At 40.4% G+C, this 27,664-nt stretch overlaps 1 long non-coding RNA gene across 1 annotated transcript; it reads left to right on the top strand.

Annotated features, from left to right (window-relative positions):
* The first annotated feature begins 700 nt into the window (after positions 1–700).
* LOC128654331 (uncharacterized) lies at positions 701–7,184 on the top strand. The gene is made up of 2 exons (XR_008401438.1): positions 701–1,090; positions 6,615–7,184. It is a non-coding gene; the product is annotated as an uncharacterized LOC128654331 (long non-coding RNA).
* The last annotated feature ends 20,480 nt before the right edge of the window (positions 7,185–27,664 follow it).

Below are 27,664 nucleotides of genomic sequence, written 5' to 3'. Positions count from 1 at the left end.
AGAGCTCCTGTCATGAACATCCCTCTGTTGAAATATCTTAAGCACTAATCAGTAGAAAGTGCTCAATCCCATGAGGGGTAATTTAATAGTTGCTAGTGGGAGTATTGTATATGTCACATTTAGCAGGAGAAGTGTACATCTGTAAGAATATAATTAACTAACAAGGGTTGCCGGAACGGTCATAATAGGCTGTGGGTTTTTGACTATGTATTTTGATGGACTAGGTATTGAGATACTGAGCTTAGTATATATATATATATATATATATATATATATATATATATATATATATATATATATATATATATATGGTGGAGACTAACACTGCTGCACTATGCGCCTCACACTGAAAGATAAAAGAAGAACAGACCAGACAAAATGCCAAGAACATCCTAAATACCTATTAGGCAGACCCACTCATAAGTAATAAAAATTGCTCAATGACTAGAGCTAGCATTACAACATATAACACATTGAGAGTCATAGCTATAGGGCAATAAACTTTAACCAAATCTGCCTTGTGTACCAATGCAGTCCGTCTATAGTTCTTACATCGCTATGTGCCGTTGGTTAGGGGCGATGAAGAGGATGCAGTCTCCGCGGGGAACTAACCTATTCCGGCTCTCAGTTGAACCAATTTGGGGACATAACAGGCCACCTACAATCTAGGTTAGCAAAGTGTATCGACTAAAATAGGAGAGGAACAGCTTAAGGGAGATTGACTTTACTGACTGGGAAGGTTATAGGGGGTTGGGGGCTAGGCGTAGCCCCTTCCTTTGGATAGCACAGCTATAGCAGGACAATAGAAGAAGGGATGGGCAGTGTAGATAAGCTGCAACTAGCTGATCCTAAATAGGCTAGCACAGGGATTGGCCAGGAGGGGGAGAGGGGGTATGAACAGGAGTTGAGGAAATTAACTGCCTATAAAGATGATTGCACAATGCTTGGAGCTCACAATAATTATTTTCTTTTTTCAGAGCAGAGCAGTTTTCTTTGTTGCAGAAATGGCTCCAAGGAACAGGATAATTGCTAAGAAATTGGGAAAGAACTTTGTATACTGAAGTCTCATTCATTGTTACATTTCTAGCTGGTAATGTATAAATAGGTTCTACAGCTTAAAGCTGTGATTTAATAGTGTATTTTATATCTATAATTTAATATCAAATAGATCATTGTATCCTATATAATATTCATGCTAGCATTGATTCAATTTACCACTGTAGAAAGGGTTTTTGTTTTTTATACTCATAAGCTATTTTTAGTTACTGGTAAATGTTTTGAAATTGATTGTGGCCAGATCAGACTCATTATGCTGTACTTGTTGATATATTGAATTGTTAATAGGTATAAAATGCTCTGGTTGATTATTTAGTCAGTGTTTTTACATGTTTGTTTAAAATTAGGAGCCAGTAATAATATTTAGGAGCCAGGCATATCTTCTGGAGCCAGACAGTTAGATTTGTATATAGATATATGGATAATAACCCTTTAGGAGCCGGGGGTAAAAATTCTAGGAGCCAGTGGCTCTCAGGCTCCTGGGATTGTTGAGCCCTAATTTAAGTCATATATAACTATTTCGGTTAGATAGCTAAATTATACCTTCTGGAAATTATAGTAGCTTTAATATTTACTAGCTATATGTTATATAAGCCATATTCCAAATTCGTTAAGGTTACTGGCTAATCATAAATTGTTCTATCTAGTAACATTAAATGGTGATATTTTATAGTTAAGTTATTTTGAGGTAAAGTCATTTCCTAATAATAACGTGACCATATCCAGGATACAGGCGATTTAATTGAATATTAATTAATCTAATTAACCTTACTTTATATTATAATTTTTATATGTTAATAATCAATTTATATATATGGTCATAACCAATAGTCTATTTACTGCATACATATAATCACTGTGTTTATAAAAACAACCTGTTCAGAAATAAGCAAATATTTTAATTTGGGATATTTATTTATTTAATTTATTATTTGAGACTAAGCTTGTTGTCATTAATTGCTAAATATCTCAATAGTGTGATTTTGGAGTGCGCTTCTGGAATTATATAACAATTTTCTGGGGTGCACTGCTAAGATTCTACTATATGAATTGGGGGTATTGCTGACAATAATTTTATTGTTGTTATTAATATTCATAATCCATAAATAATCTCATTGGGAGGGCACTCCTAAACTGTACTCATATTTATTGAATACACAGCTGAAATATTCTATTAAGCAAAATATCTAATGGAGGGGAGAGAACGGGGGTTTAAAGGATAAGGATACAGAACAATCTGATCAGGAATATGATGCAGATGATGAAGTCTCAGCAACAAGGTTGCTGCCGTTATCTAGGCATTTAAAGACAAAATTAGTGGAAAACGCTGAGAAGGCCCTGAATGGGTTATAGGTTTTGCTTTCTATGCACAGACAAAAGGGATGATGAGGTATTTGCATTTGATCGCTGATTGTTACATGGATGGCATATGGGGGGTTCTTACAAATTCCCAGAAGTTTTGAGAGAAAAACTAGGGAAGGAGGTAGCCTTAGGAAGGATGGCAGGCCCCCCCTTTAATGACAAACAGCTAAAGAATTTGATTAAATTATCTTTGGGAGTGGTTACCAAAAAAGAGGCTGGTAAATTCTGAATGATTCAGCGATTATCCTACCCTAAGGGTCAGTCAGTAAATTATGCATCAGTATCCTACCAGCATTTGACCAGGCAGTAAATTTGGTTAGGTTGGCAGGCTGGGTCCTGATTTAGCAAAAGTTGATATGGAATCTGCATTCAGATTACTACCTATAAAGCCAAAAAGTTTTGTTTTGATGGGATGCAAATTTGAGGGCAAGTTTTATATTGACAAATATCTGCCTATGGGGTGCGCTATATCTTGTGTGGATTTTGAAATGTCCAGCACTTTTGCATTGGCTGGTAGAGAGAAGGGCAGGTGAGAGTAGTATTCTGCATTACCTTGATTACTTCATGGTAGTAGGTAGAAAGGGTACAGGAGAATGTGATAGAGTTCTTAATGTACTGCTGAAAATGTTTGTAGAGATGGGGGTTCCAGTGGCAGATGACAAATCAGAGTGTCCCTGTTCTAAGTTATTCTTTCTAGGCATTTAGAGTTATTCAGTAATCCCCATTGCAGATTGCCCCAAGATAAGGTTGTGAAGATAAGGGAGGCCATACGGCAGGTGATTTATAAAAGAAGGTATTACTTGGAATATGCAGAAATTACTGAGGCTGTTACATTTTGCATGCAGGGTGATTCCAGTGGGAAGAATCATTAAAAAAAGGTTGGAAGTGAGTACCAGAGGGGTTGTAAAGCCTAGTCACATGATTTGACTGAACAGTCAATAAAAAGGGGATTTAAAAGTATGAGATCATTTCCTAAGTAGTTTTAATGGCATCAGGATTTGGGAGCAGAAGGTGACAGCTAATGAAATCCGGTTATATACAGATGCTGCAGGAAGGGCAGGGTTTGGGGGCTTATTTGGATGGCAGAAGATGCGTGGGTAAGTGGCCGCAGGCTTGGCATGAAAAGGGTTGGTGTTACTTGAATCTTTCCCAATTGTGACAGCGATAGAACTATGGGGGAAAGAATTGGCTAACAAAAGCAATTTGTTCCAGTCTGACATAGAGGAGTTGTAATTGTATTAAATAACCTATCAGCATCTTCCCCTCAGGCCATAGCATTCACGCAGCCTCTAGTTTTAAAATGTTTAGAGCATAATATAAAGTTATAAACACATACCAGCAGTTAAGAATGTCGTAGCTGATGCTTTATCAAGGTTTAAATGGGAGGCCTTTAGGAAGCTTGCACCCAATGCGGCGCAGAAAGGCAAGGATTGCCCCATTTATCTTTGGCAGATTGGGAGCAATTAGAGGTAATCAATGGTTTGGTCAGACAATCATTGACAACACGGACATGGATATTTTTGGACAATTTGGTATAACCTAGGCACGCAGGTATCAAGAAAGGCAACTTAAGCACTGTAATGGCAGGAATCTCCTTTGCGCAGGAAGTGGATGCGACAAAAAAGATTCCTGGTTAGGAAAAGGGTTAGAGGTTGGTCAGCGGAGAGATTGGAAATCTTAGAAAAAATTTTAAACAAGGTTTGTACTGCTGGTTTTGAGAATCCAATTTTTGCGACGATATTTATGCTGGCTTTGGGAAAGCATTGAGGATGGAATGCCTGTAGAATCAGGACTAATATTCATATGAAGATCAGACAGATAGGGAAGGAAAAGGGGCTTGGATAACTTCTAAAGCAACAGGGGGTAAATATGTCCTGTTTCACATGTGAGAGGCTATTTAGGTGTGGCCCCTGCTAAGGGCGTCATGTTCTTTAGGCACAAGAATGGTAGTAGTTTAACCAGGTTCCAGTTCAAAAGGGCTTTTTCATTAGTAGTGGAGAAGCTAGGTTACGTTGTGGTGATAATGTGTTGTTTGGTGTGTCCATTTCAGGTAGAGCCACAAGATTATGGATAATCAGACACTCCTACGTGCACTGGGCAGCTTCACACACAGCTGCAACCAGACAGGGAGCAAACTTAGGTTTTAGTTCTAAAGAAGCAGGAAGTAGGTGGATTGGGAAGAGAGGGATGAAATAAAACCAGTTATTGGGGACAGCACAGATCTCTACGAGAAAGTGGGGTCCACCCGATATCTTAATTATACACCTGGGTGGGAAAGACATAGGTTTGGTTCCTTCGATTGAGCTACAGGAGCAGGTAAAATAAATATTCAGCTGGTTCAAGCTAAAATGGGTGGGGACTGAACTAGTCTGGTCTCTGTCTTGGAGGGATAGTGTCACACAGGAAGGATGGACATTGAGTGGTGGTCTGCCGGTAAAAATAACATGCTCGCCTGCTCTTCAAACCTTGTGTTATTTGCTATGTCCTACAACTTCTTAGTCACATGGGGCCGCCTATTTCTTTACAATGCTGGTGCCTTGATCTGTATGATCGGACAAGAGTAGGAAAAAGGCAAACCAGGCTGTTATGATCTGTTATGATCCAACAAGGGTAGTAAAAAGGTAAATCAGGCTGTTATGATCTGTTATGATCCGACAAGAGTAGGAAAAAGGTAAACCAGGCTGTTATGATCTGACAAGAGTAGGAAAAATGTAAACCAGGCTGTTATGATCTGTTATGATCCGACAAGAGTAGGAAAAGGTAAACCAGGCTGTTATGATCTGTTATGATCCGACAAGTGTAGGAAAAATGTAAACCAGGCTGTTATGATCTGTTATGATCCGACAAGAGTAGGAAAAGGTAAACCAGGCTGTTATGATCTGTTATGATCCAACAAGAGTAGGAAAAATGTAAACCAGGCTGTTATGATCTGTTATGATCCGACAAGAGTAGGAAAAGGTAAACCAGGCTGTTATGATCTGTTATGATCCGACAAGAGTAGGAAAAAGATAAATCAGGCTGTAATGATCTGTTATGATCCGACAAGAGTAGGAAAAGGTAAAGCAGGCTGTTATGATCTGTTATGATCCGACAAGAGTAGGAAAAGGTAAACCAGGCTGTTATGATCTGTTATGATCCGACAAGAGTAGGAAAAATGTAAACCAGGCTGTTATGATCCGACAAGAGTAGGAAAAGGTAAACCAGGCTGTTATGATCTGTTATGATCCGACAAGAGTAGGAAAAAGGTAAATCAGGCTGTTATGATCTGTTATGATCCGACAAGAGAAGAAAAATGTAAACCAGGCTATTATGATCTGTTCTGAGGTCTGAGATCTGAGGGCCATCGTAAAGACCCTTATAAGGTAAGAAAAGGTCACTAGGTGTGCTTTGGTTGGCGGCAAGAGGGTCCTCTTTTGGTGGCGGGAAGTGGGCGTCCTGGCACGTGGGTAATGCAGTAATGGGGGGAGGTGTGTAGGGTACGGGGGCGGGGTATTGGTCTGTCGGTCAAACCCACAAGCCCTCCTAGTCTGCAGACCTTTCGGCCCGTTACTAGCAAATTGACGCCCCTGAGTTGCGCGCGGTCACGCTCCTTGGTTACGTGGGGACGCCCAGTTCTCTCGTCATGCTGTTGCATGAATTGTGTTATCAATTCAAATCCAAATTGGATTAAGGATATGTTATTATCCTAGTAGTTGAGGATCGCTCATTTTTCATAATTTAGATTTGAATTTAATTAATGTGACCTTTTCTAACGCCAAATCTGTGTCTGTCATTATTGGTATATGAAAATTGGGTAAAAGGGGTTACCAAACTAAAGGTAAAGTGGGAGCATTTGGGTAGCAGGTACCTGTGAAGATAGTTAAAGTGTAAATCCCTTAGCAAAGTGTATCGACTAAAATAGGAGAGGAACAGCTTAAGGGAGATTGACTTTACTGACTGGGAAGGTTATAGGGGGTTGGGGGCTAGGCGTAGCCCCTTCCTTTGGATAGCACAGCTATAGCAGGACAATAGAAGAAGGGATGGGCAGTGTAGATAAGCTGCAACTAGCTGATCCTAAATAGGCTAGCACAGGGATTGGCCAGGAGGGGGAGAGGGGGTATGAACAGGAGTTGAGGAAATTAACTGCCTATAAAGATGATTGCACAATGCTTGGAGCTCACAATAATTATTTTCTTTTTCCCTCCCTCCCTCCCTAGAAATGACGAAGCCTAGCCCAAGGAAGAGGTCACGCACAAGAGCGATCACAAGCGACACGGCTAAGGGCAGATGCTGTGGTGTTTCCGCCACTCAGATTAAGACCGCCCGTGTAGCGCCCCTTAAGGGTTTTTTCGCCATGAAGCAGGAAATCAGCTACTGGTCTGTCGGTCAGAGCTGGTGGATGGCATAGAGAAATCATGGCATTTTTAGTGGTATATTTCATGACGCGGCGGGAAGTGGGCGTCCTGGCACGTGGGTAATGCAGTAATGGGGGGAGGTGTGTAGGGTACGGGGGCGGGGTATTGGTCTGTCGGTCAAACCCACAAGCCCTCCTAGTCTGCAGACCTTTCGGCCCGTTACTAGCAAATTGACGCCCCTGAGTTGCGCGCGGTCACGCTCCTTGGTTACGTGGGGGCGCCCAGTTCTCTCGTCATGCTGTTGCATGAATTGTGTTATCAATTCAAATCCAAATTGGATTAAGGATATGTTATTATCCTAGTAGTTGAGGATCGCTCATTTTTCATAATTTAGATTTGAATTTAATAAATGTGACCTTTTCTAACGCCAAATCTGTGTCTGTCATTATTGGTATATGAAAATTGGGTAAAAGGGGTTACCAAACTAAAGGTAAAGTGGGAGCATTTGGGTAGCAGGTACCTGTGAAGATAGTTAAAGTGTAAATCCCTTACCGCAACTGAAGTGTGTCTCGCGACACTGTAGGTCAAGTCCGTCCGTAGCCTCCTGTATACTAGCATCGTACCAGTAAGTATGCAGCTCCTTCTGAAGTTCCCAAGTCTCTAGGACTCCTCTCTCCACGCCCCAGTTGGGGCTGGTGTGGTAGTGATAGGATGGCTATATAACTGGAACGAGAGGACGGCACAGGGAACATTCTTGCTCCGTTGGAGTTAAAGGGACATAAAACCCACAATTTTCTTTCATGATTTAGAAAGAGAATGCAATACTAAACATCTTTCTAATTTACTTCTATTATCTAATTTGTTTTATTCTCTTGATATTCTTTGCTGAAAAGCATATCTAGATATGCTCAGTAGCTGCTGATTGGTTGCTGCACATAGAAGCCTTGTGTGATTGGCTCACTATGTGCATTGCTTTTTCTTCAACTAAGGATATCTAAAAAATGAAGCAAAATAAATAATAGAAGTAAATTGTAATGTTGTTTAAATTTGTATTCTCTATCTGAATCATGAAAGAAAGATTTTGGGTTTAGTGGCCCTTTAAGTGATCAGGAGGTAGGTGATCGCATGCCTCAGCACAACCGGGACCTTTGCCTAATCTGCTCCCGTCTCCCCTAACCTCTTGCCGGGTGCCGGCCGCACCTCCCGCGGTGGGAGCCAGGGGAAGAAGGATGGGACTTAAATCCAGGTTTGTGTAGATAGGCTCAATTGGGCTTTAGCAGAGGTCTCCGATCTCAAGATGGCCGATTCCACGTGTGGGTCTTTCAATATAGATCTTAGGTTGTCAAAGTTTTGGGTCATCTTCTGCTCCAGGTCATGTAGCATCTTGTAGATGATAGTGTTAATGTCCTCCATAGTAGCGAGTACTCACTGTGACAGCAGTGTGCTAGCTGTTAGTAAAGGATGGGAGAGATCAGTGTGGTCAGGATGCTAGGCCCTCTCTGAAATTTCTAACTTTAAATGAGTCCCTGAGGTCATTCATGCTGCAAACTCAGTCAGAATTCGGGCAGTAACTTTAGGTGTAGTGTATTCCAGCATCTGTGATATGGATGGTGCCGCTTAAAGATAATATACAACGGACATCTTATGTATCACTCAGAGCTCCTTAGAATGCGGCCATACTCGTTCACTGCCCAGACACGCCCCCCCATATCTAGAGATTTTAAGCAGTCAGAATCTATTACACTGAACAGCTGTCCTAAAGTTGCCTGTGCAAGCAAGGACTTTATAATTACAGATAGAGTATTAACTAGATAGCTTTAATCTCATAATCTGACATCCCACATATTAACAGGTCCTCTTGTTATAGCATTATTTCTGAATTTATTAATAGCCGGCTACAAAAGATAATGTTTGTATCTGACTGCTTGATATCATACAAACCAAGTATAATGTTTCACATATAGATGCATGATTCTCATATATATTATTCACACATCTATGCTATATATTGATATCTAGAGAGTTTAAGAGGCCCACTTATCAAGCTCCGAATGGAGCTTGAGGGCCCATGTTTCTGGCGAGCCTGCAGAAACAGCAGTTATAACGCTCTGAGCAGGTGGACAGACATCGCCACAATTCAATCCGATCAAGTACGATCGGGTTGATTGATACCCCCCTGCTGGAGGCTGATTGGCCGCGAATCTGCAGGGGGCGGCATTGCACCAGCAGCTCACAAGAGCTGCTGGTGCAATGCTGAATACGGAGAGCGTATTGCTCTCCGCATTCAGCGAGGTCTGTCAGACCTGATTCGCACTGTCGGATCAGGTCCGACAGACCTTTGATAAATAGGCCTCTAAGTGTTTTTAAACGTGTATGATTGAATAGTTAAACCAATAAAGATAAAGTATAATTATTTAAAAATCGTTCCTGTATTATTCAGTGAGAATTTTTCCTAAATAATTGCAGGGGTAAAGCATTCTTTTTTTGTTACAGACTTTGTAACTCATTTATCTATGAGTCTCCTTAGTGCTATATTGCCCCCCTAACAAGTGCTTGTTGATTACAAAAAATTTTGTCACCTATAGGTACTTACCATTAGTACTACTTTACCTACTATCTTGTTACTATAGGAACAAATAGTCTGTCAGTAGTATGATGACATTGCTCTGGGATGGTCTTTTAAACTTTTCTTAGCTTATTCAGAGTGATTGTGGTGATGGCATTTATCACTCACGACAGAGGAATAATATAGTCAACCTAACTTCCTCTTTCTGTATTGGAAGGGACTGACGAGATAGAGTGTCAGCCTTGACATTTTTAGATCCAGAAATGTATGAAAGATGTATGTGATATAATGGCCAAAAAGAGTACCCACAAGTATTAAGTATCTTCCTTCCGGGTCTCTCTCGGTATGTGTCAATTGGAATGGGATTGTTTTATGAAATATCACACCGACTCCTCCTTTTTTACTCTGTCCTGAGGCAAAGTATGCAAGGGGATATAGGGAGTTTTGCCACTTAGGTTCCCTTCCTCTTTTAATATGAGTTTCCTGTATTAATATTATATGACTTTGTAATTTGCGTAGTTCTTTAAAAGCAATAGAATGTTTGCCCAGGTCATTAAGGTCTTTAGCGTTAATAGTTGTGAGATTAATAGAATGGTCTTTAAATTTACTGGTTTTAGACTGGGTAACCATCTTGAAAAGAGGAAAAAAAAAAGGGAGGGGGGGGGGACAAGGAACGATCACTAGGGAGGGTATGAGTGAAGAGCAGTCAGGGTAGAAGAAAAGATCTCAGTGTAACACTTGTTGCAGGGTAGTTATCTAAAGTATGAACAGAGACAGTGATAACAACCTTTAACAATTTAAAATTACAGATCTCAATAACAAAATCTACAAGCAAGATTAATAGGGGAAAAGCCCCAAAACTGACGTGAGTTATCATAAATATCAATATAATTATAGCACTTTAAAATGAGTAAAACGTGCGGGAAAAGCTATAGCAGTCAATAAGTAAACTGGGCAACTGTGAAAATGGAAGAGGTCGAGTAATTCTCCCATTCATAAATGGGGTTGCAGAAAAGGCAACTGAACTTATGATGTATGCTATCCCTTCCACCTATCAGCCTCCTTTATATCATGTAGTTGATATGATCCCTTAGTGCTAAGTTAAGTTAACTCCCAGAGAGGTACTCTAGGAGTCACACAAGAACCTGCCTAATACTGCGTGCCTTATGTTGTTGGTTAGATGATTTGATGCCCCAAGGGACCGACTAAAATATTATTAGGTCAGTGTAAATCAGATAGCCCTATCCTTGTAAAGGAATACAAGCCGGTCAGGTGCCAGGTAGGCTTGGTATCTACATATTGGTTATCAGAGTAAATTCTGCTGTAAAAATGTGGTTGCAAATATTGTGCTGTCAATTCCTCTTTACCAGTGCAATAGGCTGCTAGGTAGAACCAAAACAAGGCATTTGTTTATACACTGACGTTCAGGATGACCTCTATACAAGTTATAGTGTTAAAACCACACAAACCATCGACACATATTAAATAGTTATGTACAGGCATTTTGGAGATACTTTCTCTACTATAGTTGTCTAGTCTGTCAGGCGAACCTCCAGTCTCTACTCCCCAACAATCTATATATCAGCATTTCAAGACAAAATGAAAAATTGCATTCTACTCTATTGCTGCAATGGCTCTAGACAGTGAAATAGCATTGTACAGATAATATATCCCCTTCTGCCTTTGAGGTGGGTTAACACAAGAGAGTCGATGATGAACAACTTAGTTCTTGTTGCAACACAGAAGACAGCAAAAAGGAACAGTATTTTACCCATTGTCCTCCTCAGATGGACGATCTCTTGGTGATTTTTTCATCCATTCCTGGCCTGTAGATGGCTGTTTTGTTGTTTTTGTTGGCAATAATAGAGACCGGGAACCCCCACCTATACTGAATGTTACAGTTCCTCAGAATGGTTGTGATGTAGCCCAGTTCCCTTCTTTTTTGAAGAGTCACTGGTGAAAGATCAGTGAAAAGTTGTATCTCCTCTCCCACATGAGTAATGGGGTGCTTTCACCGGGCTCCTTGGAGGATTTCATCTTTGTCCTTGTAGCTTAGGAATTTGACAATGATGTCCCTTGGGGGTGCTTTATTGGGTGGCTTGGGCCTAAGGTCCCTATGTGCCCTTTCTATAGGTACCTCTGGGGATGACAGCGATCCTTTTATAATCCTAAAGAGTGCCTGTAGGTAGCCTTCAATGCGCTGAGGGGTCACTGCTTCAGAGACTCCACGAATGCACAGATTATTCCTACCGCCCCTGTTATCGAGGTCTTCTAACTTGTCGTTGAGATATTGTAGGTTGTCTGCATGGTTTTGAAGATTCAAAGTGTGTTGTTGCAGAGAAGAAGAAGCGGCATTGGCAGTTTTTTCCACTTTGGTAATTCTCCTCATCTCATTTAATACTCCTTTAATTGTGTTTTTTAGTAGCTTCAGACATAACCTAAAAGTAGAATGAAAACTAAATTTTAATGAATTTTCAGTTCTCTTAAAAATCTTTCTTGAGGTAAATCTGAAGATTTGCTATGGTGTGATTTTTCTTTCACTGTTAAACAGTTTTATGGATCTGGTATCACAAACAAGTTCTATAAGTATAATATGAGAAAACAAATAAACATACTAATAAAGTAAAAAAGAAGAAGCATAAGATAGAGAAATTAGCTAGCTGTTTCCAAAACTGAGACAGAAACCACAGTAGATGAAGAGATCATAAAAGTACTAATTGCCCAGAAAACTATAGAAAAGTAGTAATGTGGTAGACAACCCAAGGGACTTTACTTATAGTGCCCATAACTTATACTCTTTACACTTTCTAATCTGCAATGAATTGTAAGACCTTGATGAAGAGCATTGTAGTCTTATAGCTACATGAATCTTGGTTATACCGGATACCATAGTGCTTATCACCAAAGATGATCCTATATTGAATATGCAGATCTCATATTAATGTGTTATATGCTTTACAGTGATGGGCTAGATTAAATGTAGCTAATTTTGAAAATGATCTGCTACTACCTGTCAGCATTCATGAAAGTTAAAATTAATTTGAAAGCTTTGTACTGTAAATAGCCGAACAAGATATTCCTGCTGTGTGTTTAATAAGTAGATAATAATAATAATAATAATAATAATAATAATAATAATAACAATTTTGTTTATAATGATTTTAAATCAATTTTGAACAAATTATGTTGTTTAAAAACATGAAGAATTTCCGTTCTTGGTTGGGCGCTTGATAGATTTGCCAGAAATGGCAAAGAGTCCCTAAAATATGAAGGATGCAAAGCTCATAAAATGGAAAATTCAAGAACAAGGGGTCATGAGCTCAAGCTAAAGGGTAGTAGATTCAGAAGTAATTTGAGGAAGCACTTCTTTACAGAAAGAGTGATTGATTTATGGAATAAACTTCCTCAAGAGGTAGTAGCAACAAACACTGTGGGGGACTTTAAAAATGCATGGGACAAGCATAGGGCTATCCTACGAACTAGATAAGTTTATACTGTTAGGTAAGGTCGGGCAGACTTGCTGGGCCTATGGCTCTTATCTGCCGTCAATATCTATGTTTCTATGTTTCTATGTTTCTCATTAGTTTCCATAGCACTGAGCTTACAACTTCCCTTTAGTCTGTGGCTCAGCCCCTTTTCTTTATGTATGAGTAATAGTATGTCACATGCTCAGCAAACAACACAAGGAGCAGCAGCACTTGTCCAGATAAATCAGGTCAATTTATTGAGGTACAGAGAAACTGATACGCAATGTTTCGAGACTCAGCCCTTAATCATGTGAACACTGAAAAATTACATCATATTTACACATTCTTATTAACAACCCCCTCTATTGGTCAGGTCAACATATTACATCTTTAATACATCCCCAACCATATGCATACCCCAAAAAACACAAAATAAAACAGACAGAAAATTAAACCAACCCCCCCAAAATAAACACTGATATCACTCTGCTAAAATATATTATAACCCTCACAAAAAAACTGGCTAAAGGATCAAGGGATTTCCTGAGCATCTCACCCGTTGAGATTTCAAGTAAGCAATATGAGAAAATCTCTAAGAAGCATTTGACCTTAAAATTACACTCCACAACTCTTTCAGAGTATCATAGAGTTAAGAGGATTTCTCGGGGGTTAAAGATGAATGCCCGCCCTACCCTAATGCTGGATAACAAAGAATACTGGGAAAAGTTTGAGAAAATATTGAACAAATGTTCGTTAGACATTATTACCTTAACAGTTGAGTGCCTGCAGAAAGAGATGGAGTCACAAGAGAAACAGCTACAGCGTATGGAGGCGGATTTAAAAGGTTCTCTAACAAGTGAAGCGATTGACAAGTTACTTACCGAAACAAAGAATTCCCTTGATGAGCTCAGGAAATCCATGGGGGCAAAAAAGCTGTCAAAGTTCATATGATGAACAGTATTACCAGTCGGGCCATGTATACCCCTGGACACGTGATCCAATGATGGTGGACCAGAGCTCAGGTCGAGGCTCATGGCGATGTAGGATGCGTCCCGCAGCGAAGAATACATCATCATCCGGCTCCACATCTGAATTCTCTTAGGGGGAATTGGACAGCGATGTCGGCACGGCAAGAGGAGGCACTACTGCAAGAGGAAGAGGCAGTATACATAGCCAGAAGAAGTGGAAGGGACGCCAAGAATGGAAACAACACCAGACCCACTCCAAGACAGGACAAGGTCCTCACTAGTGGTAAACTACTGTAGTATTACACTGAAAGCCTCTGAACTATCTGTCATTGAAAAGGGCTTATCGTTCTGCCCAGAGACTAATTGTAATTTTTTTGAATTGCACCAAGATCTGTTTTGCTTCTTTCACACCATTAAATTGAAATCTTTCTTTTCAGCAGATAGTCAGAAAGTGGAAATTGGTTCCCCTTATGATAACAAATCTGGTGCTGAGGGGGTAAAAAAGATCTTTTCATTAATCAACTAGGTTTAAGAAACAATAGTTTGTTTGCACCAGGGGGTATTAACTCTAGCATTGATACTTTTCTAAATTGGTTCTTAAGGATGTAGCTAATTTACAGCATAAAATGGCTATTCAGCATAAGAAATGTATTCCTAATAATTTCTCTTAGTCTGACAGGCTGGCAGTAGTACAATCCCTCAAAAAGAATCATGATGTGGTGTTGAAGCAGGCAGACAAGGGCGGCGCCACTGTCATCCTTGACAAGGAATATTATATTGAGGAAATACTCCTCTCAGACTCAGAGGTATATTTGAAACTTGATTGTGATCCCACGTTTAAAATACAGAAGGTAATTGCTTCATTGTTAAAGTAGGCACAGTGTAATGGTATTATTGATGTGAGTACTAATCAGTTTCTAGAGAAAAAAGATGGTTTAACTCATAAGTAAGCCACTAGGGCATCCTATTGTGGCAAGTACAGACTCTATTTTCTCTAATATGGCCATTTATTTGGACAAGATTCTGCGTCCTTTTGTGGAGCAGGCACAGTCTTTTATTAAAGACACACAATTTCAAAAAGCAGGAGAAGTGTTCAGAAAGTATATTCACAAAGGGTGTTATAGCAGTATAAATATATCACCCAAATAAATCCAGGGAATCCAGTCCCAATAAAGTCTGTGCTGTAAGGGACTACGGTCAATGTGCAATTCAAGTAAATCACTAACGTCTATTCCAGGTTTGCATTTTCAATCATATCTAATAGCTGTGCATGCCGCTCCAACCTAGATGTCACGGGTATGAAATGCAGAGTCTATGTAACGTATACAGTCACTGTAGAAATGTCCGGGAACTCTTACCCTCCACAAGTCTTGGTGGGGTGCCTGGGCGAACTGCTGTACTTCTCCTCGGACTGGTGTTGAAACCCTTCCGTGGGGGTGCAGCGTGTGAGTCCTTCTTGGCGTGCTTGGAGATCCGGCTCTGGTAGCGTGGTGTTTCTCATGCACAACCCGTGACATCGCTAGGTGCACTGTGGGTAGTGTGACGGAGCAAACCCGGAAGTCAATGTGACTTCGGCAAAGAGGGCAACAGATCAATGTGCGGTATATCCCACCGCTATAGAAATACAGTTTCAAAGAAAGGAGATCTGTTGACTCAGTGATAATTGCTGGAAAAACTTGTTTTATTGTAGTAATCCAAACAAGTCAAAGTACATGGGGTCACAGTAAAGAACGCCTGATGCGTTTCGCGCATGCGTGGATGCGCTTCTTCGGAGGCGTTCTTTACTGTGACCCCATGTACTTTGACTTGTTTGGATTACTACAATAAAACAAGTTTTTCCAGCAATTAGATCAACAGATCTCCTTTCTTTGAAACTGTACTTTTATTAAAGATACTGGTGACTTTTTGAAGAAATTAGATGATGTAGTACTGCCAGGCAATAAGTACATTTTATACTCTTTAGACGTAGTTAGTCTTTATACATCTATTAATCACAACAGTGGCCTAAGGGCTATTCATCAAACCTTACTATCTAGTGTTGAATTTTCAGATATGCAATGCACTTTTCTTATTGAATTATTACACATAATTCTTAGATGCAATTACTTCTTATTCCAGGACCAATTTTATTTACACGTTCAAGGCTCAGCTATGGGTTCCAATGTCGCCCCCAATTATGCCAACATTTTCATGAATGAATATGAAGAACGATTTGTTTATGAGAATTCTTTATTCATTCAATATGTGTTTTTTTGGGTATGCATTTGGTTGGGGATGTATTGAAGATGTAATATGTTGACCTGACCAATATAGAGGGTTGTTAATAAGAATGTGTAATTATGATGTAATGTACACCTGGTAAATTGTACACCTGTTGGGTATAAGTAGTGGTGCAGGTAATACCCAAAGTGTTTACATGATTAAGGGCTGAGTCCCGAAACATTATGTATCAGTTTCTCTGTACCTCAATAAATTTACCTGATTTGTCTGGACAAGTGCTGCTGCTCCTTGTGTTGTTTGGATTGTCTGGAGTATCTCCCTCCTGGCAGCTTGCACTGTCTCTTGCTGATGTGCTGAACTCTGATGCTGGATATTTGGATCACATGCTCAGCAAGGTATGTGACCTTCCTTCTTGGAAACTCTGAATGTTATTGCCTCTGGCCTAATGAACATATGTACAAATATAAATTATTTGTATTCAAGGATAGCAGGAACAAAGAGTTTTGAAGTTCATCTGACCTCTCCAACTATGACACCTAAGTAGTTTGGCTGCAGACTTAACATGTCTCTCTCCAAAGCTCACCACTGTTACCATATAGTACTACACTGATAGCACTATCTTTTTGTGGTTAGTAGAATGTAACATTTCCACATTATTGCTGGGCCCTGTCGTCAATGCTGTATGGATTCAATAAATCCCACTAAGTATTATGCTAGGTACATTACTAGGATAAATATGTGTTTGACCTCTTTATTTGTTTGTTAATATTTAATATCTTATTTAATTATTTAAATGAAGGAACAACTTGTAATTTATATCTGACCTTCAATACTCATATGTACTCTTTGGCTGATGCTGTGATTGTCAAATTTTATTGCACCTGACAGTAACGAGATTATAATATATTGCAAGAAATGTTAAGTTTGTACATTTAAATTCTTTCATTAAAAAGACATTTAAAAAAAAGTTTCCACATCATACAAAGCATTCGGCTAGATTTAGAGTTTTGCGGCCAAAGGGGTGCGTTAGCTACGCATGTTTTTTTTCCCCCGCACCTTTTAAATAACGTTGGTATTTAGAGTTCTCTGAAGGGCTGCGTTAGGCTCCAAAAAGGGAGCGTACAGGCATATTTACCGCCACTTCAACTATCAATACCAGCGTTGCTTACGGTAGCGGCTATCTGGAAAAACGTGCTCGTGCATGATATCCCCATAGGAAACAATGGGGCAGTTTGTGCTGAAAAAAACCCTAACACCTGCAAAAAAGCAGCGTTAAGCTCCTAACGCAGCTCCATTGTTTCCTATGGGGAAACACTTTCTAAGTCTGCACCTAACACCCTAACATGTACCCCGAGTTTAAACACCCCTAACCTTACACTTATTAACCCCTAATCTGCCGCTCCCACTATCGCTGACCCCTGCATTATATTATTAACCCCTAATCTGCCGACCGGACCTCGCCTCCACTATAATAAATGTATTAACCCCTAAACCACCGCACTCCCGCCTCGCAAACACTAGAATAAATAGTATTAACCCCTAATCTGCCCCCTCTAACATCGCCAACACCTAACTTCAAGTATTAACCCCTAATCTGCCGACCGGACCTCGCCGCTACTCTAATAAATGTATTAACCCCTAAAGCTAAGTCTAACCCTAACCCTAACACCCCCCTAAGTTAAATATAATTTTAATCTAACGAAATAAATTAAATATTATTAACTAAAGTCTTCCTATTTAAAACTAAATACTTACCTGTAAAATAAACCCTAATATAGCTACAATATAATATAATATAACGAAAAATTATATTGTAGCTATTTTAGGATTTATATTTATTTTACAGGCAACTTTGTATTTATTTTAACTAGGTACAATAGCTATTAAATAGTTATTTACTATTTAATAGCTACCTAGTTAAAATAATTACCAAATTACCTGTTGCGTTGCGTTTTGCGTTGCGGCTTGTAATGCTGAAAATATGGCATTTTCAGCGTTAAAACAGCACCGCAGCTATTACAAGTGTTGTCAGTATAGCTGTACCGCACACCTTTTCGCCTGTAACGCAACGTCAGTCCCGCACACGTATAAATTAAGTTTTTTCATGGGATTCCCATAGCGCCGGTATTACGAGTTTTGCGTTCTGGCTAAAAAGTGAGTGGTACAGCCTAAAATTACAAGATCCGTACCGCCATCTAAAGTCAGTAGTTATGAGTGTTACGCTACAAATCTGTTACATAAAACTCATAACTAAACTGTTACAAAGTGCACTAAACACCCATAAACTACCTATTAACCCCTAAACCGAGGCCCTCCCGCATCGCAAACACTATAATAAACTCATTAATCCCATATCTGCCGCTCCTGACATCGCTGCCACTAAAAAATGTATTAACCCCTATTCCGCCACTCCCCAACATTTTCACCACTATAATAAACTTATTAACCCCTAAACCGCCGCCTCCCGCATCACAAACACTATTTAAATATTATTAAAATCTGCCATCCGCCCACACTGCCGCTATAATAAACCTATTAACCTCTAAACTGCAAGCCCCCCACAACGAAATATACTAAAATGAACTATTAACCCTTAAACCGAAAGCCCCCCCACAACAAAATAAACTAATTTAAACTAGTAACCCCTAAACCTAACAACCCCCTAACTTTATATTAAAATTAAAATATCCCTAGCCTAAATTAATTAAAACTTACCTGTCAAATTAAAAAACAATATTTTTAAACTAACAATTAAACTATTATAACTAACTACCAATTAAATAAAACTAAACTACCAATAAAAAAATCACTACTCTAAAAATTACAAGAAGTATCTAATTTAAAAAAAGAAAAACTAACTGAATTACGAAAAATAACAAATGATCACAAATAAAAATGAATTTCACCTAATCTAATAGCCCTATCAAAATAAAAAAGCCCACCCAAAATAAAAAACCCCCTAGCCTACAATAAACTACCAATGGCCCTTAAAAGGGTCTTTTTGGGGCATTGCCCCAAAGATATAAGCTCTTTTACCTGTAAAATAAATACAAACACCCCCCCCCATCTAAAATAACCTAAGCTACCCATGCCAAGGGCATTTCGAATTAGCCAATAGAAGAAGAGCTGCTTAAATTCTATTGACTCATTTGAACAGCCAATAGGATTGTAGCAGCCCTAATTCCTATTGGCTGATTAAAATTTTTCAGCCAATAGGAATGCAAGGGACACCATCTTGAATCGCGTCCCTTGCATTGAAGATTCAGTGTACAGCGGCGACCGTATGAAGAGGATGCTCTGTGCCGGATGTCTTCAGGATGGACCAGCTTAAATAGTTTTTGTTTTTATTTTAGGGGGTAGGGGGTTTATAATGTTAGTGGGTCTTTGTAATTTTATTTAAAAAAAAAGAGCTGGGGCCCGATCCGATATGCAGCGTCGCCCGCAAAAGCCGGCGACACCGAATTTTGCGCGGGTTTGATATCCTATATATGGCGTAACCTAGAAGTAACGCTTGTATATTTCTGCCTTCGCCCGTAGTTTTTTGGGCCATAGACAGGTATACCAAACGCGCGCAGTTTGGTATCCAATATACATCGTAAGGACTTACGTGGCGAAAATAGAGAAATCTTACTCCATTTTCACCTTGCCACAAAATGCAGCCGTAGTAAGCCTTACGCTGTCTATTGGAGCCCCGTAACTCCCTAAACTACCTGGCAAATAAAACCTAACAACTAACGCATGCGCAATGTCTATCTACCTGTCAACCGCGAACTGCTAAATAAAACCTAACACCTAACGCATGCGCAATGTCTATCTACCTGTCAACCGCGATCCCCCGCCGCAATCCCAATAAAGTATTTAACCCCCAAACCGCCGTTCCCAGACCCCGCCACCACCTACATTAAATGTATAACCCCCTAATGTGATCCCCCTACACCGTTGCCACCTACATTACATACCCCCTAATGTGAGCCCCTTACACCGCCGCCATCTATATTACATACCACCCAATGTGAGCTCCTACCCCGCCGCCAGCTATATTAAAATTATTAACCCCTAATCTAATCCCCCTAAACCGCCGCCAGCTATATTAAAATTATTAACCCCTAATTTAATCCCCCTATACCGCCGCCAGCTATATTAAATACATTAACCCCTAATCTAATCCTCCTAAAGTAATCACCTCTATTACCAGCCCTTAAAAGGGCCTTTTGTGTGACATTGCTCCAAAGTAACAGCTCTATTGCCAGCCCTTAAAAGGGCTTTTTGCGGGGCATTTCCCCAAAGTAATCAGCTCTTTTACCAGCCTTTAAAAGGGCTTTTTGCAGGGCATTGTCACAAAGTAATCAGCTCTTTTGCCTCTAATCTAAATCCCCCTACACCGCCGCCACCTATAATAAATGTATTACCCCCTAATCTAATCCCCCTACACCGCCGCCACCTATATTAAATAGATTAATCCCTAATATAATCCCCCTACACCGCCGCCACCTATATTAAATAGATTAACCCCTAATCTAATCCCCCTACACCGCCGCCAGCTATATTAACTATATTAACCCTAATTATATTAGGGTTAATATAGTTAATATCGTTATTATATTATATATATATTAACTATATTAACCCTAATTATATTAGGGTTAATATAGTTAATATCGTTATTATATTATATATATATTAAGTATAATAACCCTATCTAACTCTTACACCCCTAACTAAATTCTTATTAAAATAAATCTAATTAATATTAATTTTATTAATTAAAATATTCCTATTTAAATCTAAATACTTACCTATAAAATAAACCCTAAGATAGCTACAATGTAATTAATAATTACATTGTAGCTATTTTAGGGTTTATATTTATTTTACAGGTAACTTGGTATTTATTTTAACTAGGTACAATAGCTATTAAATAGTTAATAACTATTTAATAGCTACCTTGTTAAAATAATTACCAATTTACCTGTAAAATAAATCCTAACCTAAGTTACAAATACACCTAAACTATCAATAAATTAAATAAACTACAAATATCTAAACTAAAATACAATTAAATAAACTAAACTAAATTACAAAAAAAACAAACACTAAAGTACAAAAAATAAAAAAAGATTACAAGAATTTTAAGCTAATTACACCTATTCTAAGCCCCCTAATAAAATTTCAAAGCCCCCCAAATAAAAAAATTTCCCTACCCTAAACTAAATTACAAAAGTTAACAGCTCTATTACCAGCCCTTAAAAGGGCTTTTTGCGGGGCATGCCCAGCTCTTTTGCCTGTAAAAAAAACACAATACCACCCCCCAACATTACAACCTACCACTCACATACCCCTACTCTAAACCCACCCAAACCCCCCTTAAAAAAAACCTAACACTAAGCCCAAGAAGATCTCCCTACCTTGAGTCGTCTTCAACCAGCCGGGCCGAACTCTTCATCCTATCCGGGCGATGTCTTCATCCAAGCGGCAAAGAAGAAGTCTTCCATCCGGCGATGTCTTCATCCAAGGGTTAAAGAAGAAGTCTTCCATCCGGCGATGTCTTCATCCAAGCGGCAAAGAAGAGGTCCTCCATCGGGGCAAAGTTTTCTTCCAAGCAGCATCTTCAATCTTCTTTCTTCAGCCCTCCGACGCGGAACATCCATCTGGCCCGACAACTGAACGACGAATGAAGTTTCCTTTAAATGACATCATCCAAGATGGCGTCCGTCGAATTCCGATTGGCTGATAGGATTCTATCAGCCAATCGGAATTAAGGTAAGAAAATCTGATTGGCTGATTCAATCAGCCAATCAGAATCAAGTTCAATCCGATTGGCTGATCCAGTCAGATTGAGCTCGCATTCTATTGGCTGTTCCGATCAGCCAATAGAATGCAAGCTCAATCTGATTGGCTGATTGGATCAGCCAATCAGATTTTTCCTACCTTAATTCCGATTGGCTGATAGAATCCTATCAGCCAATCGGAATTCGAGGGACGCCATCTTGGATGACGTCACTTAAAGGAACCTTCATTCGTCGGGTAGTCGTCGGGTAAGGATGATGTTCCATGCCGGAGGTCTTGAAGATGGAGCTGCTCCTTGTCGGATGGATGAAGATATAAGATGCCGCTTGGATGAAGATGTCTGCCAGTCCGGATGTCCTCTTCTGCCCGGATAGGATGAAGACTTCTGCCGGTCTGGATGTTCTCTTCTGCCCCATCGGATGAAGACTTCAGCCCAGTTGGGTGAAGACGACTCAAGGTAGGGAGATCTTCAGGGGGTTAGTGTTAGGTTTATTTAAGGGGGGTTTGGGTTAGAGTAGGGGTATGTGGGTGGTGGGTTTTAATGTTGGGGGGTGGTATTGTGGGGTTTTTTTACAGGCAAAAGAGCTGATTACTTTGGGGCATGCCCCGCAAAAAGCACTTTTAAGGGCTGGTAATAGAGCTGTTAACTTTTGTAATTTAGATTAGGGTAGGGACATTTTTTTTATTTTGGGGGGCTTTGTTATTTTATTAGGGGGCTTAGAGTAGGTGTAATTAGCTTAAAATTCTTGTAATCTTTTTTTATTTTTTGTAATTTAGTGTTTTGTTTTGTTTTGTAATTTAGTTTAGTTTAGTTAATTGTAGGTAATTTATTTAATTTATTTAATTATAGTGTAGTGTTAGGTTTAATTGTAATTTAGGTTAGGATTTATTTTACATGTAATTTTGTAATTATTTTAACTAGGTAGTTATTAAATAGTAAATAACTATTTAATAGCTATTGTACCTAGTTAAAATAAATACAAAGTTGCCTGTAAAATAAATATAAATCCTAAAATAGCTACAATATAATTTTTCGTTATATTATAGCTATATTAGGGTTTATTTTACAGGTAAGTATTTAGTTTTAAATAGGAATACTTTAGTTAATAAGATTTAATTTATTTTGTTAGATTAAAATGATATTTAACTTAGGGGGGTGTTAGGGTTAGGGTTAGACTTAGCTTTAGGGGTTCATAAATTTATTAGAGTAGCGGCGAGGTCCGATCGGCAGATTAGGGGTTAATACTTGAAGTTAGGTTGCGGCGATGTTAGGGTGGGCAGATTAGGGGTTAATACTATTTATTATAGGGTTTGTGAGGCGGGAGTGCAGCGGTTTAGGGGTTAATAACTTTATTATAGTAGCGGCGAGGTCCGGTCGGCAGATTAGGGGTTAATAAGTGTAGGTAAGGTAACGGCGACGTTGGGGGGGGGGGCAGATTAGGGGTTAATAAATATTATGTAGGTGTCGGCGATGTTAGGGGCAGCAGATTAGGGGCACATAGGGATAATGTAGGTGGCGGAGGTGTCCGGAGCGTCAGATTAGGGGTTAATTGTGTAATGCAGGTATCAGCGATAGCGGGGGAGGCAGATTAGCGGTTAATAAGTGTAAGGTTAGGGGTGTTTAGACTTGGGGTTCATGTTAGGGTGTTAGGTGCAGACTTAGAAAGTGTTTCCCCATAGGAAACAATGGGGCTGCGTTAGGAGCTGAACGCTGCTTTTTTGCAAGTGTTAGGTTTTTTTTTCAGCCCAAACTGCCCCATTGTTTCCTATGGGGAAATCGTGCACGAGCACATTTTTCCAGCTAGCCGCTACCGTAAGCAACGTTGGTATAGAGGGTTGAAGTGGCGGTAAATATGCCTGTACGCTCCCTTTTTGGAGCCTAACGCAGCACTTCAGAGAACTCTCAATACCAGCGTTGTTTAGAAGCAGCGCTAGAAAAAGAAGACGCGGAGCTAACGCACCCCTTCGACCGCAAAACTCTAAATCTAGGTGTAAATTAATTTCGGGAGAAAGGACAATTTTAGGACCGTTATTCTATCTAGCCACGAGATAGCCTGAAAGTTCCATTTATTTTTAAGAAGCCGTAATTCAGTTAGAAGGGGAATATAATATAGTTGTTGCGGATAATTTGTGGGAAGCTATTGGAAATATATACCCCTAAGTGTTTAATATTGTCTTTTTTCTAAGTGAAATTATTGTAAGGGTACCAGGAATCAGACTGGGACGAAAAGTGCAAAAATAATCACACCATTATTAATAACAAAAAATAATAAAAAGTCCATAAGTAAAATAACAAGCCAGGAGTGAAAGCCAGAGCTGGTAGTCAGACAAGCCAAGTCAGGAGCCAAAACAAGTAGTCAGACGAGCTGGAATCAGGAACAAGGAGAACAGCAGAGTCAGGAACAAGCCATTGATCAGGAACCAAAAGGGACATCAGACAAGCCAGGGATCAGGAACCAGAAGGAACGTCAGACAAGCCAGGTAATACACAGGAACTGGAACACAGGAACTCACAAACAGGTCTAAGACAACGCAAGGGCAAAGCATACTGAACAGAGGCCCTTTAAATAATAAGTAATGACATCACAATTCTAAGACTGCAACTTGTCTCACAAGGATGATGTTCACCAGTCTGGCCATAAGAGGGCGTACAGGAAATGAGCAGCATCACACACTCTGTATCAGATTCAGTGAGAGCACATGGCAAACAAAACAGGGAAAAAACCCTGACAGTACCCTCCCCTCAACAACCACCCCCCCCCCCCCCACGGGAGGACAAAAGGCTTATCGGGGAAACAGGCATGGAAGGCACCGAGGATGGGTGGGAGCATGAACATCAGAGGAGGGAACCCATGAACGCTCCTCCGGACCGTAGCCCCTCCAGTGAACCAAATATTGTACACGACCCCTGCACATACGAGAGTTAATAATGCTGCTGACCTCATATTCTTCATGGTTGTCAACAGAGATAGGACGGGGACGAGGCAACACAGTGGTAAACCAATTACAAACCAATGGTTTCAAGAGGGAGACATGAAAAACATTGGAGATGCGCATTGCAGGAGGAAGGTCAAGAGCATAGGCAACAGGATTGACCCGTCGGAGTATTAAAAAAGGACCAACATAATGGGGAGCCAGTTTATTGGAAGGCACTCGAAGGTTCAAGTTGTGGGAGGACAGCCAAACCCTCTCCCCAACCTGGTAGGAAGGTGCGGGCAGACGCTTACAATCAGCCTGGAACTTTTGACGCGGCATAGAACGATGAAGGCAATCCTGAATCTGCAGCCACGTGGAACGGAGTTGCCGGAGATGCTCCTCCAAATCCGGAATACCCTGAGACATGAATGAATAGGGCAACAAGGATGGTTGAAACCCATAATTCGCCATGAACGGGGATAACTGGGAGGAAGCATTAATAGCACTATTACAAGCAAACTCTGCCGAAGGTAACAGTTCAGATTAATTATTGTGGTGATCTGAGACATAGCAATGGAGGAACTGTTCCAGAATTTGATTAGACCGTTCCGCAGCCCCATATAATTAAGGGTGATATGCCGATGAGAAGGAAAGCTGGATCCCCATTTGAGCACAAAAGGAACGCCAAAATCTGGAGACAAACTGGCTACCCCGGTCCGAGACTATCTCCTTGGGTAACCCATGTAAACGGAAGACCTCCCGGGCAAAAATTGAAGCAAGCTCCTGAGCAGTAGGCAGCTTCTTCAAGGGAATGCAATGCAACATTTTAGAAAAATGGTCAATCACCATTAAGATAACAGTATTGCCATTGGAAACAGGGAGCTCGACAATGAAGTCCATGGAAAGATGTGTCCAAGGACTCTCACCATTAGCAATAGGTAGAAGACCCACAGGAAGACGTCAAGGAGTCTTGTTCTGTGCAAACAGAGCAGGAGGCAACATACGCAGCAACATCCACCAGAATAGTCAAGTGACAGACCAAATCATTTGGTTCTTGCCCAGGTGACCTGCGGCTTTAGGATTGTGGTAAGTGTGCAATAGTTTAGTTCAAAGATTCTCAGGCACAATGCACTTACCACTAGGTTTCTCAGGAGGTGCATTGGTTTGTGCAGCCAGGATCTCCTCCCCCAGGGGAGAAGTCAAATTAGTATGTATGGTGGTCAAATATGGTCAGGAGGTAAAACTGAAATAGGTTTACCACTGTGTTGCCTCATCCCCATCCTATCTCTTTTGACAACCATGAAGAATATGAGGTCAGCAGCATTATTGACTCTCATGCAGGGGTCGTGTACAGTATTAGGGAGGCATGGGTGGGAATGACAATATAGGAGACAACGGAACAGGAGGCTTCTGCAAGCACTCCTTGAAAGAGGGCCTCTCTCTGAGTCTGATGTCATTTAGGATTAAAAAAGACACCAAAGCCTCGAGATCCTCTGGTAAATCTCTGGCAACAACTAAATCTTAGATCGCATCAGAGTGCCCATGAAAGAAGGCAGCAACAAGGGCTTAATTGTTCCAACCAACCTCTGCTGCAAGGGTACAGAACTCAATGGCATACTAAGCAACAGATCTCGTACCTTGCTGAATGGACATGAGTCATTTGGCAGCAGAGAAGGAGCGAGCTGGAACACCCTTCGAAAGGAGGCCACAAATTCAGGGTAATTAGAAATCACAGGTTTATTAGTCTCCCACAAGGCATTAGCCCAGGCAAGAGCTATGTCAGAGAGTAAAGAGATGAGAAATCCCATCTTAGCTCTGTCAGAGGGAAACGCCTGAGGTAACATCTCAAAGTAAATGCCCACCTGGTTTAAAAACCCTCTGCACTGATTAGGATCGCCTCCATATCACTGAGGTAGAGGTGCAGAACCGGGCATGCTCCTGGTAGGACTAGGTGCAGCAGCGAAAACAGGAGCAGCCATAACTTGTGGGACACTCTAGTCCAAATGTGCAGTGCGAGTCAGCAGGGTTTGCAGGGCTAGTGCAAATTGATCCAAGCGGTGATCCTGTTCATCCATCCTGGAAATGATGGTAGGTAAAGGTGGATTATTAGCACCATCAGGATTCATGTCCCTTGCGTTATGTCAGGGTACCAGGAATCAGACTGAGACGAGAAGTGCAAAAATAATCACACCTTTATTAATAACAAAAAATAATAAAAAGTCCATAAGTAGGGGGGGGGCAGAGCCAGCGCTCAACGGAGATGGCTGCACCCTAATATTGATATGAGGACACTTTAAGACAGCAAAATATACTGGCTAAGGGAGAAGGACATATGCGGTGAAGTGCTAGGATTAAACAGAGCGGCATGTAATCAAAGTCAGCCCTTGAAAAAACTGCACGGACGCTACTTGCGCCACGTGGGTAGGCTGCAGCAGATCAGAGCAACTCTCAAACTTACTACCTGCTGCCAGCCCCACACCGAGTGCTTCGTAAAACGCTATCGGACTGCAAGGGATAGCAGCGGAACGACAACAGTTACACAGCATATGCAGGGACAAATAAGGAGGGCAAATAAACATAAGGTAATGGGCTGAGTACACATGCGTAAGATCCTGAATACACCCAGCAACTGTCACTAGCATGCAGGCAGCCACCTGGCATTATCAATCTGCAATCCGCAATGGACATGTAGTCAGGGGTCATTAATACCTCAATACAGTAGAATGAATATATCCATAGTGTGAATCCCACATAATCTTGGCTGAATGGAAGATGCTTGATAAAAAGGGAAAGCTCCAGGCTTGTTAAAAAGCGGTCATAGTATGCAGCGTACCTTAACACCTGTTATTTTGGGAGTCTGATTTCCTACACAATTACTATATGGGGAATGAATTACAGAAATAAGATTGCTCGTATACACTGCAGCCATAGGAAAGGCATGGAATACTATACAGAAACACTTCTGCTTTCAAGAAGCTGATCTACAAA

The sequence above is a fragment of the Bombina bombina genome, chromosome 3 (assembly GCF_027579735.1).
Source record: "Bombina bombina isolate aBomBom1 chromosome 3, aBomBom1.pri, whole genome shotgun sequence".
Classification (NCBI taxonomy): Eukaryota; Metazoa; Chordata; class Amphibia; order Anura; family Bombinatoridae; genus Bombina; species Bombina bombina.
The sequence above is the reverse complement of the archived record's forward strand: the minus strand, read 5'-3'. Positions and strand labels throughout refer to the sequence as shown.